Source organism: Chiloscyllium punctatum, chromosome 39, assembly GCF_047496795.1.
Source record: "Chiloscyllium punctatum isolate Juve2018m chromosome 39, sChiPun1.3, whole genome shotgun sequence".
NCBI lineage: Eukaryota > Metazoa > Chordata > Chondrichthyes > Orectolobiformes > Hemiscylliidae > Chiloscyllium > Chiloscyllium punctatum.
The window spans coordinates 34,535,477-34,551,691 of record NC_092777.1 but is presented as its reverse complement, the minus strand read 5'-3'; the positions used below and the strand labels follow the sequence as shown (position 1 = coordinate 34,551,691).

Genomic DNA, 16,215 nt, shown 5'->3' with positions numbered 1-16,215 from the left:
TTGCTGTGTCCCTCTCCCTCCTGATGCTGCCTGCCTTGCTGTGTTCCTCCACCCTCCTGATGCTGCCTGCCTTGCTGTGTCCCTCTCCCTCCTGATACTACCTGTCTTGCTGTGTTCCCCCAGCCTCCTGATGCTGCCTGCCTTGCTGTGTTCCCCCAGCCTCCTGATGCTGCTTGCCTTGCTGTGTTCTCTCTCCCTCCTGATGCTGCCTGCCTTGCTGTGTTCTCCCACCCTCCTGATGCTGCCTGCCTTGCTGTGTTCCCCCAGCTTCCTGATGCTGCCTGCCTTGCTGTGTTCCCCCACACTCCTGATGCGGCCTGCCTTGCTGTGTTCCCCCAGCCTCCTGATGCTGCCTGCCTTGCTGTGTTCCCCCAGCCTCCTGATGCTGCTTGCCTTGCTGTGTTCTCTCTCCCTCCTGATGCTGCCTGCCTTGCTGTGTTCTCCCACCCTCCTGATGCTGCCTGCCTTGCTGTGTTCCCCCAGCTTCCTGATGCTGCCTGCCTTGCTGTGTTCCTCCACCCTCCTGATACTGCTTGCCTTGCTGTGTTCCCCCAGCCTCCTGATACTGCCTGCCTTGCTGTGTCCCTCTCCCTCATGATGCTCCCTGCCTTGCTGTGATCCTCCACCCTCCTGATACTGCCTGCCTTGCTGTGTCCCACTCCCTCCTGATGCTGCCTGCCTTGCTGTGTTCCCCCAGCCTCCTGATACTGCCTGCCTTGGTGTGTCCCTCTCCCTCCTGATACTGCCTGCCTTGCTGTGTTCCCCCACCCTCTTGATACTGCCTGCCTTGCTGTGTCCCTCTCCCTCCTGATGCTGCCTGCCTTGCTGTGTTCCTCCACCCTCCTGATGCTGCCTGCCTTGCAGTGTTCTCCCACCCTCCTGATGCTGCCTGCCTTGCTGTGTTCCTCCACCCTCCTGATACTGCCTGCCTTGCTGTGTCCCTCTCCCTCCTGATGCTGCCTGCCTTGCTGTGTTCCCCCAGCCTCCTGATGCTGCTTGCCTTGCTGTGTTCCCTCTCCCTCCTGATACTGCCTGCCTTGCTGTGTTCCCTCTCCCTCCTGATGCTGCCTGCCTTGCTGTGTTCCTCCACCCTCCTGATGCTGCCTGCCTTGCAGTGTTCTCCCACCCTCCTGATGCTGCCTGCCTTGCTGTGTTCCTCCACCCTCCTGATACTGCCTGCCTTGCTGTGTCCCTCTCCCTATTGATGCTGCCTGCCTTGCTGTGTTCCCCCAGCCTCCTGATGCTGCTTGCCTTGCTGTGTTCCCTCTCCCTCCTGATACTGCCTGCCTTGCTGTGTTCCCTCTCCCTCCTGATGCTGCCTGCCTTGCTGTGTTCCCTCTCCCTCCTGATGCTGCTTGCCTTGCTGTGTTCCCTCTCCCTCCTGATACTGCCTGCCTTGCTGTGTTCCCTCTCCCTCCTGATACTGCCTGCCTTGCTGTGTTCCCCCACCCTCCTGATACTGCCTGCCTTGCTGTGTTCCCCCACCCTCCTGATACTGCCTGCCTTGCAGTTTTCCTCCACCCTCCTGATGCTGCCTGCTTTGCTGTGTTCCCCCGCCCTCTTGATGCTGCCTGCCTTGCAGTGTTCCTCCACCCTTCTGATGCTGCCTGCTTTGCTGTGTTCCCCCGCCCTCTTGATGCTGCCTGCCTTGCAGTGTTCCTCCAGCCCCCTGATGCTGCCTGCTTTGCTGTGTTCTTCCAACCTCCTGATGCTGCCTGTCTTGCTGTGTTCTCCCACCCTCCTGATGCTGCCTGCCTTGCTGTGTTCCTCCACCCTCCTGATACTGCCTGCCTTGCTGTGTCCCTCTCCCTCCTGATGCTGCCTGCCTTGCTGTGTTCTCCCACCCTCCTGATGCTGCCTGCCTTGCTGTGTTCCCCCAGCCTCCTGATGCTGCCTGCCTTGCTGTGTCCCTCTCGCTCCTGATACTGCCTGCCTTGCTGGGTTCCTCCACCCTCCTGATGCTGCCTGCCTTGCAATGTTCCCCCAGCCTCCTGATACTGCCTGCCTTGCTGCGTTCCCCCAGCCTCCTGGTACTGCCTGCCTTGCAGTGTTCCCCCAGCCTCCTGATACTGCCTGTCTTGCTGTGTTCCCCCAGCCTCCTGATGCTGCCTGCCTTGCTGTGTTCCCCCAGCCTCCTGATGCTGCCTGCCTTGCTGTGTTCCCTCTCCCTCCTGATGCTGCCTGCCTTGCTGTGTTCCCCCAGCCTCCTGATGATGCTTGCCTTGCTGTGTTCCCTCCCCCTCCTGATGCTGCCTGCCTTGCTGTGTTCCTCCAGCCTCCTGATGCTGCCTGCCTTGCTGTGTTCCCCCACCCTCCTGATGCTGTCTGCCTTGCTGTGTTCCCCCACCCTCCTGATGCTGCCTGCCTTGCTGTGTTCCTCCAGCCTCCTGATGCTGCCTGCCTTGCTGTGTTCCCCCATCCTCCTGATGCTGCCTGCTTTGCTGTGTTTCCCCGCCCTCCTGATGCTGCCTGCCTTGCTGTGTTCCCCCACCTTCCTGATGCTGCCTGCTTTGCTGTGTTCCCCCGCCCTCTTGATGCTGCCTGCCTTGCAGTGTTCCTCCACCCTTCTGATGCTGCCTGCTTTGCTGTGTTCCCCCGCCCTCTTGATGCTGCCTGCCTTGCAGTGTTCCTCCAGCCCCCTGATGCTGCCTGCTTTGCTGTGTTCTCCCACCCTCCTGATGCCGCCTGCCTTGCTGTGTTCCTCCACCCTCCTGATGTTACCTGCCTTGCTGTGTTTTTCCAGCCCCCTGATGCTGCCTGCCTTGCTGTGTTCCTCCAGCCTCCTGATACTGCCTGCCTTGCTGTGTTCCTCCAGCCTCCTGATACTGCCTGCCTTGCTGTGTTCCTCCAGCCTCCTGGTACTGCCTGCCTTGCTGTGTTCCTCCAGCCTCCTGGTACTGCCTGCCTTGCTGTGTTCCTCCAGCCTCCTGCCTCCTGCCTGTCTACCTTTAATTCCAGCATCTGCAGGGTTTTTTTGTCTCTAATCAAAATAAGGGAGCAGAGAATTTGATTTTTTTTTCAGAATAGATTATCTTTCAATGTTTAAGCCACAATGAAAGCACTAGGTGGCATTTTTTGGACGTCAGCATCACTTTTTTTTACCCAATCGGAGTCATTTAAATGTATAGTACCAAAGATGAAGTCACAACATCATAGGGTGTTTGGAACATTTTTTTCCCTGCACTGTGGTGCTTTGTTGATTGTAAAGGTACTGTAATGCATACAAACAAAATAGAGTAGGTTCACCAATTTAAGGGTCACCTTAGTTTAAAGTACATATCCCCTTTCCATCACTAAATTAAAAATACGTCTATGTTACAATTTAGCAACTCATAGTGATGTTTTAAATTATGAAAACATTTTACACTTATCATTCAGTATGTTCCAGATTGTTCAGCAGGTATGTCATTTTCTTCACAAACTCGCAAAGTTGTCATGATTTTAATGGACTTCCAATCCTTACACTTCCAGACCAAAGCGGTGTGTGGTCGAAAATCTGATTTAAAATGGGGAACCAAACCTTCATGGGGCAGTGTGTATTTTGACCTGGAGGCATTCTCAACTCACAGAAAGATCAGATACAATGATGTAGGGTCTATAATAGGGAGGATGAGATTTCCTCCAAAAAAAATATAATTACCAAAAAAGCATCTTTGTATCCAGCTGAGAGTTCAACTCAATTTTTTCTGAACTCATATTAGCAGGAGTGGGAGGAAGAGATATGGAGAGATTTCGGGAAGAAATTGCAGATCTGAGGGCTAAGGAAACTAATGGTGCAGCAAAGAAATTGAGAATATACAAAAGGTTAGAATGGGAGGAGAGCTAACATCTTGGAAAGTTGGAGAGCTGAAGGAGGATACACAGATACAAAATGCAAACACCGTGTAGACTTTTGAAGATTGAGAATTTCAAATTAAGACATTCCTAGATGAGCAGTCAGTATGGATCAATGAGGATAGGAGTGAATGGTATTTGATGTGAGTACATCCTTCAGATCATTAAAGCAATTTTCCATGCAACTGTGTTTCTGGGAATTGTGTGCCAGGAGTCATCCAGAGATAAAATCCAATCCCAAAATATTTTATGCATGAACAGAAATACAATTATGTGGGAGTGTTGTCATTGGATGGTTAAAAAAAAAACATTCAGCTTGTGGATCCTGCAGTCTTCTGGACTCTGAGCTCTCCTATGTCCTTATCCCAACTTCTACACATCAGGCCTTGTGAGAATACACTAGGAGAAAGTGAGGACTGCAGATGCTGGAGATCAGAGCTGAAAATGTGTTGCTGGAAAAGCGCAGCAGGTCAGGCAGCATCCAAGGAACAGGAGAATCGACGTTTCGGGCATAAGCCCTTCTTCAGGGCTGATGCCCGAAACGTCGATTCTCCTGTTCCTTGGATGCTGCCTGACCTGCTGTGCTTTTCCAGCAACACATTTTCAGCTTGTGAGAATACACACAACCCATTGTTAGCCACTAACAGTCCACATTAATAGCTATTCACCCTCTTAGCAAGATTGTTATCCAGTCCTTTGTGCTCTTTGGGCTCTATCCCCACCTATTGTTTACTCCTTACATCCTCCCACATCCTATCTTCTGCAGATAAAGTGACTATTTCTGAGCTACCATCAGTTTTGAGGAAGAGTCACTCAACCTGAAACATTAACCCTGATTTCTCTATACAGAGGCTGCCAGACCTGCTGAGTTTTTCCAGCAATTCCTGTTTTGGTGAAATTGCCCTGCATGTTGGTGTGTTGCCTCCCAGGTGCCAGGTGATGTCTTGGATCGTATCTTTGGGGTCCTGAAGAGAAAGGGTGACAGCCTCAAGTCGTTGTCTATGTAGGTACCAACGACATAGGTAGAAAAAGGGATAGGGATGTAAGGCAGGATTTCAGGGAGCTAGGGTGGAAGCTGAGAGCTAGAACAAACAGAGTTGTTATTTCAGAGTTGTTACCCGTGCCACGTGATAGCAAGGCAAGGAATAGGGAGAGATACCAGCTGAACACGTGGCTGCAAGGATGGTGCAGGAGGGAGAGTTTCAGGTTTTTGGATAATTGGGGCTCATTCTGGGGAAGGTGGGACTTGTACAAACAAGATGGTCTTCACTTGAACCAGAGTGGTACTAATATCCTGGGTGGGAAATTTGCTGGTGCTATTCGGGTGAGTTTAAACTAGCTCGGCAGGGGGATGGGAACCAGAGGTGTAGTTGCAGTGCAAGGGAAGATAAGAGTAGGGAGGACAGGGACAGGATTTCAGGGTCACAGGAATGTGCTGGCAGACAGCAAACTGGCTTGAAGTGTGTCTACTTCAATGCCTGAAGTATCCAAAATAAGGTAGGTGAGCTTGCAGCATGGATAGGTACCTGGGACTTCAATGTTGTGGCCATTTCAGAGACTTGGATAGAGCAGGGTGAGGAATGATGTTGCAGGCTCCAGGGTTTAGATCTTTCATTAAGGACAGGCAAGGCGGTAAAAGAGGGGGAGGCGTGGCCTTGTTAGTCAAAGATAGTATAACGGGTGGCTGAGAGAACAATTGACGAGGACTCGTCTACTGAGGTAGTGTGGGCTGAGGTTAGAAACAGGAGAGGAGAGGTCACACAGCTTGGAATTTTTTATCGGCCTCTGCAGAGTTCCAGGGAGGTGGAAGAGAAGATTAGCAAAATTATTCTGAGTAAGAGTGAAAGGGACAGGATGGTCATTATGGGGACTTTAACTTCCCCAACATTGACTGGAAATGTTATAGCTCTAGTACGTTGGATGGATCAGTCTTTGTCCAATGTGTACAGGAGGGTTTCCTGACACCGTATGTCGAAGGGGTGCCAAGAGGGGAGGCCACACTGGATCTGGTGCTTGGTAATGAACCAGGCCAGGTGTTTGATTTAGTTGTAGGGGAGCACTTTGGAGATCGTGACCATAATTCAGTGACGTTTAGTTTAGCGATGGAGAGGGATAGCTACATGCCACAGGTCAAGATTTATCGATGGGGGATGGGCAATTATAATGTGATTAGGCAAGAGTTAGGATGCATAGAATGGGGTAGAAAAATGCAGAGGATGCAGACAAACAAAATGTGGAGCTGGTTTAAGGAACAGATATTGAGTGTCCTTGATAGGTTTGTCCCTGTCAGGTAGGGAGGAAGTGATAAGGTAAGGCAACCGTGGTTTACAACAGAAATTGCATCTCTTGTTACGAAGAAGAAGGAGGCTTATGTGTTGATGAGGCAAAATGGTTCAGATGAGGTGATGGAGAGTTACAGGTCAGCTAGGAAGGATTTAAAGAGAGAGTTAAGAAGAGCAAAGAGAGGACACGAGCAGTCTTTAGCAAATAGAATAAAGGAGAACCCTAAAGCTTTCTATAGGTATGTGAGGAATAAAAGGATGATTAGGGTAGGAATAGGGCCAGTCAAAGACAGATGTGGGAAGTTGAGTGTGGACCCTGTAGAGATCGGAGAGGTGCTAAACAAACATTTCTCATCGGTGATCACTCAGGAAAAGGAGAATATTGTGGAGGAGAAGAATGAGGTAGGAGATATTAGACTAGAATGAATTGAGGTTAGTTATGTACAGGTGTTATTAATTCTAGAAGGAGTGAAAGTAGACAAGTCCCCTGGGCTGGATGGGATTTATCCAAGGATTCTCTGGGAAGCAAGGGAGGAGTTAGCAGAGCCATTGGCTTTGATATTTGAGTCGTCATTGTCTACAGATTTAGTACCTGAGGATTGGAGGATTGCAAATGCTGTGCCCTTGTTCAAGAAGGGCAGCAGAGATGACCCAGGTAATTATAGACCAGTGAGCCTTACTTCTGTTGTAGGAAAGGTTTTGGAAAGGGTTATAAGAGATAAGATTTATAATCATCTAGCAAGCAACAATATGATTTCAGATAGTCAACATGGTTTTGTCAAGGGTAGGTGTGTCTCACAGACTTCATTGAGTTTTTTGAGAAGATGACCAAGCATGTAGATGAGGGTAGGGTTGTTGACGTGGTATGCATGGATTTCAGTAAAGCCTCTGATAAGGTCCCACATGGTAGGCTGATGGAGAAAATGTAGAGGCATGGAATTGAGGGTGATTTAGCAGTTTAGATTAGAAACTGGCTTTCAGAAAGAAGGCAGCGGGTGGTGGTTGATGGAAAATATTCAGCCTGCAGTCCGGTTACCAGTGCTGAAAATGTGCTGCTGGAAAAGCGCAGCAGGTCAGGCAGCATCCAAGGAGCAGGAGAATCGACGTTTCAGGCATGATCCCTTCTTCAGGAATTCCTGAAGAAAGGCTCATGCCCGAAATGTCGATTCTCCTGCTCCTTGGATGCTGCCTGATCTGCTGCACTTTTCCAGCAACACATTTTCAGCTCTGATCTCCAGCATCTGCAGTCCTCACTTTCTCCAGTCCGGTTACCAGTGGTATGCCACAAGGATCTGTTTTGGGACCACTGCTGTTTGTCATTTTTATAAATGACTTAGACGCAGGCATAGGTGGATGGATTAGTAAATTTGCAGACAACACTAAAGTCGGTGGAGTAGTGGACAGTTTGGAAGAATGTTACAGGTTATAGGGGGACTTGGATAAACTGCAGAATTGGGCTGAGAGGTGGCAAATGGAGTTCAATGCAGATAAATATGGGGTGATGCACTTTGGGAAGAATAACAGGAAGGCAGAGTACTGGGTCAATGGAAAGATTCTTGGTAGTGTGGATGTGCAGAGGGATCTTGGAGTCCATGTGCATAGATCCCTGAAAGTTGCCACCCAGGTAGATAGTGCTGTTAAGAAGGCATATGGTGTGTTAGGTTTCATTGGTAGAGGGATTGAGTTCCGGAGCCGTAATGTCATGCTGCAACTATACAAAATGCTAGTGCAGCCACACTTGGAATATTGTGTACAATTCTGGTCGCCCCATTACAGGAAGGATGTGGAAGCATTGGAAAAGGTGCAGAGGAGATTTACCAGGATGTTGCCTGGTCTGGAGAGAAGGTCTTATGAGGAAAGGCTGAGAGACTTGGGCCTGTTCGCATTGGAAAGAAGAAAGCTAAGGGGGGATTTGATAGAGACATACAAGATGATCAGAGAATTAAATAGGATCGACAGTGAAATACTTTTTCCTAGGATGATGATGTCAGCTTGTACGAGAGGGCATATCTACAAATTGAGGGGTGATAGATTTAAGACAGATGTCAGAGGCAGGTTCTTTACGCAGAGAGTGGTAAGGGTGTGGAATGCCCTACCTGCTAATGTAGTCAACTCAGCCACATTAGGGAGATTTAAACAATCCTTACATAAGCACATGGATGATTTTGGGATAGTGTAGGGGGACGAGCTGAGAATAGTTCACAGGTCGGCGCAACATTGCGGGGCGAAGGGCCTGTTCTGCACTGTATTGTTCTATGCTCTATGTTCTATGAGCCAAAGTTTTCAAAATATTTTGTTATGTGGATCTGGGGATCTTCAGCTTCATCTTCATGTATACTCTGAAGAATTTTGTACCTGATTTTGAACCATTCCTTGATGTGCAGATATTATGAATGTGTGTTTGCAATTTGGGTATTCTGCAGAAAACTACGATAGTCAATAGAAAATATTGCAAAATAGTTACAACACCAAAACAGGTCATTAAGACCAATAGATCCATGCTAATCCCATACAAGCCTCCTCCCATTCGTCTTTATCTTAGTCCATCAGCACATCCTTCCTATTATGTTCATATTCGTGCTTTTCTTGTTTCAACTAGAATGTGTTTGTGAATTTTGCCTGAACTACTTCCTGATGTCGCGATGTCTGTTTCGAACTCTCTGTGAAAGATGTCCAATGAGATGGTAATTTCAGTAGCAACAACACTGACAGAGGAGACAGTTATTCAGAGATGTAATCCAGGAACAGAATTTGAATACATATGCAGAGAGAATGGAGTTTGTTTAATGTTGTATTTATTGTGTTAATGTTATTATGTTGCAGAAAAAATGAGGCACCATCTCTTGTCAAGGAGAAGAAAATTTGCTATTTCCAAGGAGCTACAATATCACCTTTTGAAACTTGATCTCTACTACCTTCCCTCTGAAGCTGAGGTCTTAGCACTTACAATGAAGGAAAGTGCGATCATGAGGATGGCAAATGGAAATATTTATAACAAAAACTAAATTGTTCGGCCTCAGATAAAGCAAAACTAGCAGAATAGAAATGTTCCAATACTCAAAGCTGCCATTTTATAAATCTATAAACTGACATTTCCATATTGAACAGCTTTCTTGTGATCATCCTTAAAGAAATCTGCTTTTCATGTCTAAGGGAAAAAGAAACACATTCGATTCAAGTTGCTGTTGTGAATGCAAAAAGGAAGATTCTCTATTAATGCACAATGTTTACATAAATGCTTTGTCTACAGGAGAACTGCACTAGGGCAGAAATTGGTTTGGCCCAGTAAATATGGGCACCAGACCAATACAGGGAATGATCTTTGCACTTGACAGTGAATGTCCATAGTTCCAAAAACATTGGCCCTTGACATTCCTTGTAAGCAATGAGCTGTGACGGCTTCTATCAGACACACTCTGATTTGATAATCAAGGCCACCACAATATGATCAGTTCAGATGCTAAGTCGACTTGTAGATTAATCTAGAAGTTTGGTTGAGTTGACAAACATTGAAAGGCAAAAATGTGCTTACATCAAGCACGAGATCAGGAAAAATGTTCCGCTGAGTGTAAATCAAGGTGAATAAAAGTAAAAATAAAATCACAGTTTAGGTTACTGTGGAGGTAGAAAAGCTCACCTGAGTTTGCAATGCATGTACAAGTATTGCATAAATATCCTGAGACAAGTTGAGCGTAAAAATGACAAAATTTGAACAATGGCCATAGTCTTACTGTTCTGTGATGAAAGCTATATTTCCGATTAAAATGCTGGGCCTTCCAGAGTAGTTCTCGGTGGTCGGTACATGTGCTAAGTCAAAAGCCTTCATATTCCTTTTCAGCCTGAATGACATTTGCTCAATCACAGACACGAGGCATACAATTCCCTGTACCTCAGTCCACCTTCACAAATTCACTAACATCTACAGTTTCTGTCTCATACCAAAGGCTGACAATTTTGCCTTGTTCCTAGAAGTCATAGCTTTCCTTTCTACTCTCAGGGATGATACTTTGTTTCTCAATTCCAATTGTGGTATCTGTCAGTGGTCCCTCGGGACTCAACTGGAACTACTGCCTAAGCATCAACAGATCCCAAGATCCTTCACAGAGGTCCATGTCCCTTCTTGAAAATTATCCGACTCAGACCCTGAAACTCTCAATTGTTCCAAAACATTAATATTTTCTCAAGAGCTTACAAACTACACTTACCCTCTGAGTGTTCAGGTATTTATATAGTTCACTGTCTCAAAATGAATGCTCCAATCCCCAGGCATCAGTACTTTCCAAAAACCATCAGATCCCATTTTATCCAGACCCAGCTTCTCTCACTTAGCCAAAACTCATAATTACCCACTCTCTCTTTGAATTTTGCGTGTGTTCCACCAGTTGCTAGATGAACTTTGCCTCCTCACTCTGGATCTTTAAAAAGGTAAGTGTCAGCAACTTATTACATGAATCAAGGTACATATATCAGAGTGATGCAGCGATACTAATAAAAATGTAGTGAAGATCAAGGACTCACAGGTAAGGAAAGAGGTACGCAAAGTCAGAAGTCACATGACACCAGGTTACAGGTTTTTTTTAAAATCACAAGTTTTCAGAGTGCTGCCCCTTTGTCAGGTGAAGACTTTACCTGATGAAGGGGCAGCACTCTGAAAGATTGTGATTTCAAATAAATCTGTTGGACTGTAACCTGGCGTCATGTGACATCTGACTTTGTCCAAAGCCGGCACCTTCACATCAGAGATACTCAAAGTGAAGAATGGGCGTGAATGAGAGAGATACTGAGAGAGATCAGTGGCAACTATGGAAGGAGAAAGTGAGAAAAAAAGAAAACAAACAAACAAAAATGTGAGACAATTAGAGATTGAATGCATTGATTTACATGTTTGCTCCATCTGGAATGTGACATATCATCTCAAACATGTATTTCACAGACTCACACCATTTATTTGGTTTACAGGAGAAAAGCAAGTTTAAGAATGTTTTCATGGTTTACAATTCCTTACATGTTCTGTCCCAGCCATTGCACAAGGAAAAATAAAACTTTAATTCATATCAACATAGATCCTGTGATGTATCTACACATTTAGGGCGTCACGGTGGCACAGTGGTTAGCACTGCTGTCTCACAGCACCAGAGACCCGGGTTCAATTCCTGCCTCAGGTGACTGTCTGTGTGGAGTTTGCACATTCTCCCTGTGTCTGCGTGGGTTTCCTCCGGGTGCTCCGGTTTCCTCCCACAGTCCAAAGATGTGCAGGTCAGGTGAATTGGTCATGCTAAATTGCCCATAGTGTTAGGTAAGGGGTAAATGTAGGGGTATGGGTGGGTTGCGCTTCGGCGGGTCGGTGTGGACTTGTTGGGCCGAAGGGCCTGTTTCCACACTGTAAAGTAATCTAATCTAATTATCACAATTTCAGAAGGGATGTAATTGATAAAATTATCTTTTTTGTAAAATGGTAATCAAGCAGTATTTTTCTTGCACTTTGTAAAATTTTATATGTCTCAAAGCACATAGACATGTATATGGGAAATACCATTGCATGAGATCATTGCCTTGCACATATTTAGAGTATTCTCACTGTTCAGAGGCAGAAAGACAAAAGCAAACTTATAATTTAATGTAGAGTAATGAGAACAAAGGCTACATTTTAAAGAAAACAAATCAAATAATATTTCGGTCAGCATTGTGTTTGTTTAGTTTACTATAAACTTTATTTTAGTAACATTTTCTTTTAATGTTCATAACAATGTTACAAAGTAATTTTGCTGTAACATTTAACATGGTCTTTTAAGCCTCAGTTAGTATATCTGGTTTCTTTTCCAAGTCAAGAATTACCATTAATTGCATCTCATATGATTTGAACACAAATGTCTACTAATCTATTTCAACCGAATATTACATCATCTTTACATTTACAAAGAAGTGTTAACAAAAAACATGAAACATTTTAGGTTCCCTATTTGTGCTAGTTCTACCATGAAGGCATCTGCACTTACATATTCCTTCCAAACTTTTATATTTTCTGAGTGTTGACATAATCTCGTGTTAAATGCTGTGATTGAAATAGCATCAGTGACCAATTATGGTAAAGTATTGTTGTCCAAACAACCCTTTGTGGATTCTTCCATTTATTCTTCCCTGTAACCTATTCTTGAGCTAAAGAAAATGTAACTTTCCTGGCCTATTCTCCGAGGGTGTTTCTTCTTTTATCAATAATCTTGGTAATAACGGCGCTGTAGTCATAGAGTAATAGAGATGTACAGCACAGAAACAGATCCTTTGGTCCAACTCATCCATGCCGACCAGATATCCCAATCCAATCTAGTCCCACCCACCAGCACCCTCCAAACCCTTCCTATTCATATACCCATCCAAATGCCTTTTAAATGTTGCAATTGTACCAGTCTCCAACACTTCCTCTGGAAGCTCATTCCATACTCATACCACCCTCTGCGTGAAAAAGTTGCCCTTAGGTCTCTTTTATATATTTCCCCTCTCACCCTAAACCTCTGCCCGACAATAGCGCTGCTCTGTCATTACAGAGAGCCAGCTGGTGGTAGTTTAATCTGAAGGTCACCACATCTCAGGTGAGGTGAGACCTTGAGAAGGAAGGATTGTTGGATTCAATTTTTGAAATGTGCTTCAGAGTTAGAGCAATGGAATTCAAGTAGGTAACTTTATCTTGCCACAAGTATGCTTTACTGCTTACTAAACATTCATGCGGCCTGACCTCCAGTTGCAATTTCACTTAAAGAGCACTAATGCATGTGGATATTAATGACCAGGTGAAGAGGATTGTTTTGGCTCCTTTCTTTACAAACTCCTTGATTGGCTGCAACAAAGTTTTATGTTCTTTTTAACACAAGACTGTATATCTCTCCAGTTATAATGTTGTTAACTAATTTCTATGGTTCCTTACTGATGCAATCTCAAGGTTTTCTTGAGTGAAAGAAAGCAATTTTGTTCCCTGCTAACCCTGATTAAAAAAAAATCAAGCATAGACACACAGATACAAAGTTAAAATGAGGTAGTGTCCACCATGAGGGGAACATGGAAGGAAATTAAAACTCGAAAGATGTAAGGGTTTAACCTGAGACCATGATTGTTTAGTTTTCAAATGAGATTGTCTGTCATAGAGATTATTTGCTGTTCTTTGAATTCTTGCTGTTTTGATATTTGTTACTTTATTAACAGGCACCTTTTCTTCTTGAGATGTAGAGAGAGAGAGAGAGAGTTCTCCAACCTTTCAGTTCTGTATCATTAGAATCTTTATATACTCTGTTAAACATTTCTTGAAATACAAGATTATTAGTGTAATTCCGTGACTGAGTTCATTATCCCCAAGCTTGATAATCTCAGGCGATGTTTTCATCTTCACCATGTGAACATAATCATCATGGTGGAAAACAAAAATATGAGGTGGGGTTCACACCTTTTTGCAGGAGAGATTGACAGGCTTACTGGGCTGCATGTCGTCAGATGATGAGGTAAAAACAATGACTGCAGCTGCTGGAAAGCAAATACTGGATTAGTGGTGCTGGAAGAGCACAGCAGTTCTGGCAGCATCCAACGAGCAGCGAAATCGACGTTTCGGGCAAAAGCCCTTCATCAGGAATATGATGAAGAGCTTTTGCCCGAAACGTCGATTTCGCTGCTCGTTGGATGCTGCCTGAACTGCTGTGCTCTTCCAGCACCACTAATCCAGTATGTAGTCAGATGATGCCTGTGGCCATTTTATGCAAGTGTTTTTGTTCCTTTTTTAAAATCCTTTTAGTCCATGATGACCACAATGTTAAATCAATCAGTGTAGTTTGAAAATCAATAGTCCATATTTTACATTATCTTGACAACAATTACAATGCGCTGAGAGCATAATAAATAGGAACAGATGTATACCAATTTGCCCTTTGAGACTGCTCCACCACTCAGTGAGATCATAATATTTTTGTCATTGATAAAAAAGAACGGAAGTAATTAAATTCTGCTTAAAGGTTATTATGACTGTAGCTGTTAGCTTTTCTGAGTAAGTTGTTCACATATCAACACCAGTTGTCAATGTTTATGACTTCAGGTCAAATTTACTTCAGTAAAACTCAGAAGCAATTAAAATAAAACTACCTGCCTTGAGCAACTGCTGTTTAATTAATATAATTAGCTTTATGTCAGAAACAGATTGAAGGATACTGTCTCCATGGTGTAACGTAATTCATACAAAATTCTTATTATGTGCTGTAAATAACAGTGCTTACATTTGCACACAAATTCACAACACACACTATTTATGCAATTGGATAGTTTGAATACAAAAATGAAGTAAGTAGATTTATACCGTCTTAATTTTATACTTTATGATCGAGAATATAGGAGCATTAAATATATAGGAAAGAGAAAACAAAACTGAAATTTATACTAAAATGTACATAACTCTATGTAAAAATACTTTCAATATTAATGCAGTACAAATAACAAAAGCAGTTGCTTATATTTATGTTGCAAATTAAAAATTATCATTGCATGGATGATACAATGTAATGACTTTATTTGAACAAAACTCTCAATGTTGGGAGTGGTTTTCTAACCTGCTGTTTATCTTGTTTGTCACAGTGTTTTTATTTGTGAATACAAGAAGGTTAAATAAGTGGAAGATATCATGCCAAAGTTGAAGTTAAAAACAATCAAGGTAACAGAATAAGAAATTAGTACTCAATGCTGAACCTGGATGATAAAATAGTTAATATTGCCCATTTATTTTGATAAACAGCATAGAGATAGAATTAAAAATATTACACAAATTATTCTAAATGTGAGCAAGTTGAAACAAATGTTTTTATATTATGATGCAGTACATAATGGCATATGATTCTGTAACTATATGGATAAATATGTGACCTTGCAATATCAGGATTCCTGTAAATTTTTGTTGCAGTATTAGAACTTAGGAACCACATAAATTACATTATATTTCTAAGAGAGGTCATTTTCCATTGTAACATTTACAGTTTCATTAAAGGATGCAGAGGTATACCTCGTGGCAATGCCAGTCCCCAGGGAATCAATACAAGAAGTGGTGTTACATGAACACATTTCAACGCCACAGTGTTTACCCAAATAATCAAAAATATCAAACACATCCCTTTGAAAGAAATGTCGATCCACATTGAAAGGGACCATAGTTCATAGTCTTGTATCTTGTATATTCTTAAGCTCACAGGGTATTAATCATATTAACTTGCTTGGACAGGGAATTCATGAAGCAGGTCACCACCTCTAATACATTCATTCCAAGCTGAATACCAATTAATTTCTGATGTTTTCTATGATCATGGGATAGGATGTAAGAGGCAATGCTTGGGGCAACCGTAATGGAGGGCAGAGGATGGATCAGGGAGTACTGGCATAGTAATGTCTGGAGGTGACAAACGCACAGGCAAGAGATCCAGTAGTATATGGGCAATATCACATAGATGACTGCAACTGGCATTTTTTTTAATTTTAAAAATACTTTGGACCAGTTCCTCAAGCTATCTTTATCTATAATTGAAGGAGTTTTTTTCCTTTCTCGTCTTATGAATTTTAAATGAACATGTCATCTGTCCTCCTTATGTCCATCGCTTGTGTTTAACCCAACTGATGAAGATAAAAATTGTAAACGATATTTCTTTAATGTGAGATTGTTTCATGGCATTAACCCTTGCGATTTAACAACCCAGAATGAGGCTGGAGGCCCTAGATATGAAAGTGGAGGGAATAAAACCAGATTTAGTTAAATATGGAGAGCAAGCAGAAAAATATGGAGAACTATCAACTTTCGATAAAGAAAGCTTGAGGGACTGATGCAATGGATAGAAATGTTACCACAAAGCAGAAATAAAATCCAAGCAAAGTTATAATTGTAATGTCACCCACATGCTATTATACTACCTGTCTCTACGCTTGTCATCACAAGAAATAATTTTGCCAATGCTCTCTAAGCCATCCTCTAAATATTACTATGCCAGTCCTCTTCAGGCCAGTCTCTCCTCTTCTTCCCTTTGTAAAACTTCAACTGCTACATTTTAACATCACATTAAGTCTTACACCCCACATTACTCCAGTGTTT

The 16,215-nt window shown here is 43.5% G+C and overlaps 1 protein-coding gene across 1 annotated transcript in view; it reads left to right on the top strand.

Moving 5' to 3' along the window:
- LOC140463948 (urotensin-2 receptor) overlaps positions 1-10,680 on the top strand; it is a 42,733-nt gene extending 32,053 nt beyond the window's left edge. Inside the window, exon 2 of the mRNA XM_072558438.1 lies at positions 8,940-10,680. The gene's annotated coding sequence lies outside the window, so the exon portion shown is untranslated. The remainder of the gene's footprint in view (positions 1-8,939) is intronic.
- Positions 10,681-16,215: the final 5,535 nt, after the last annotated feature.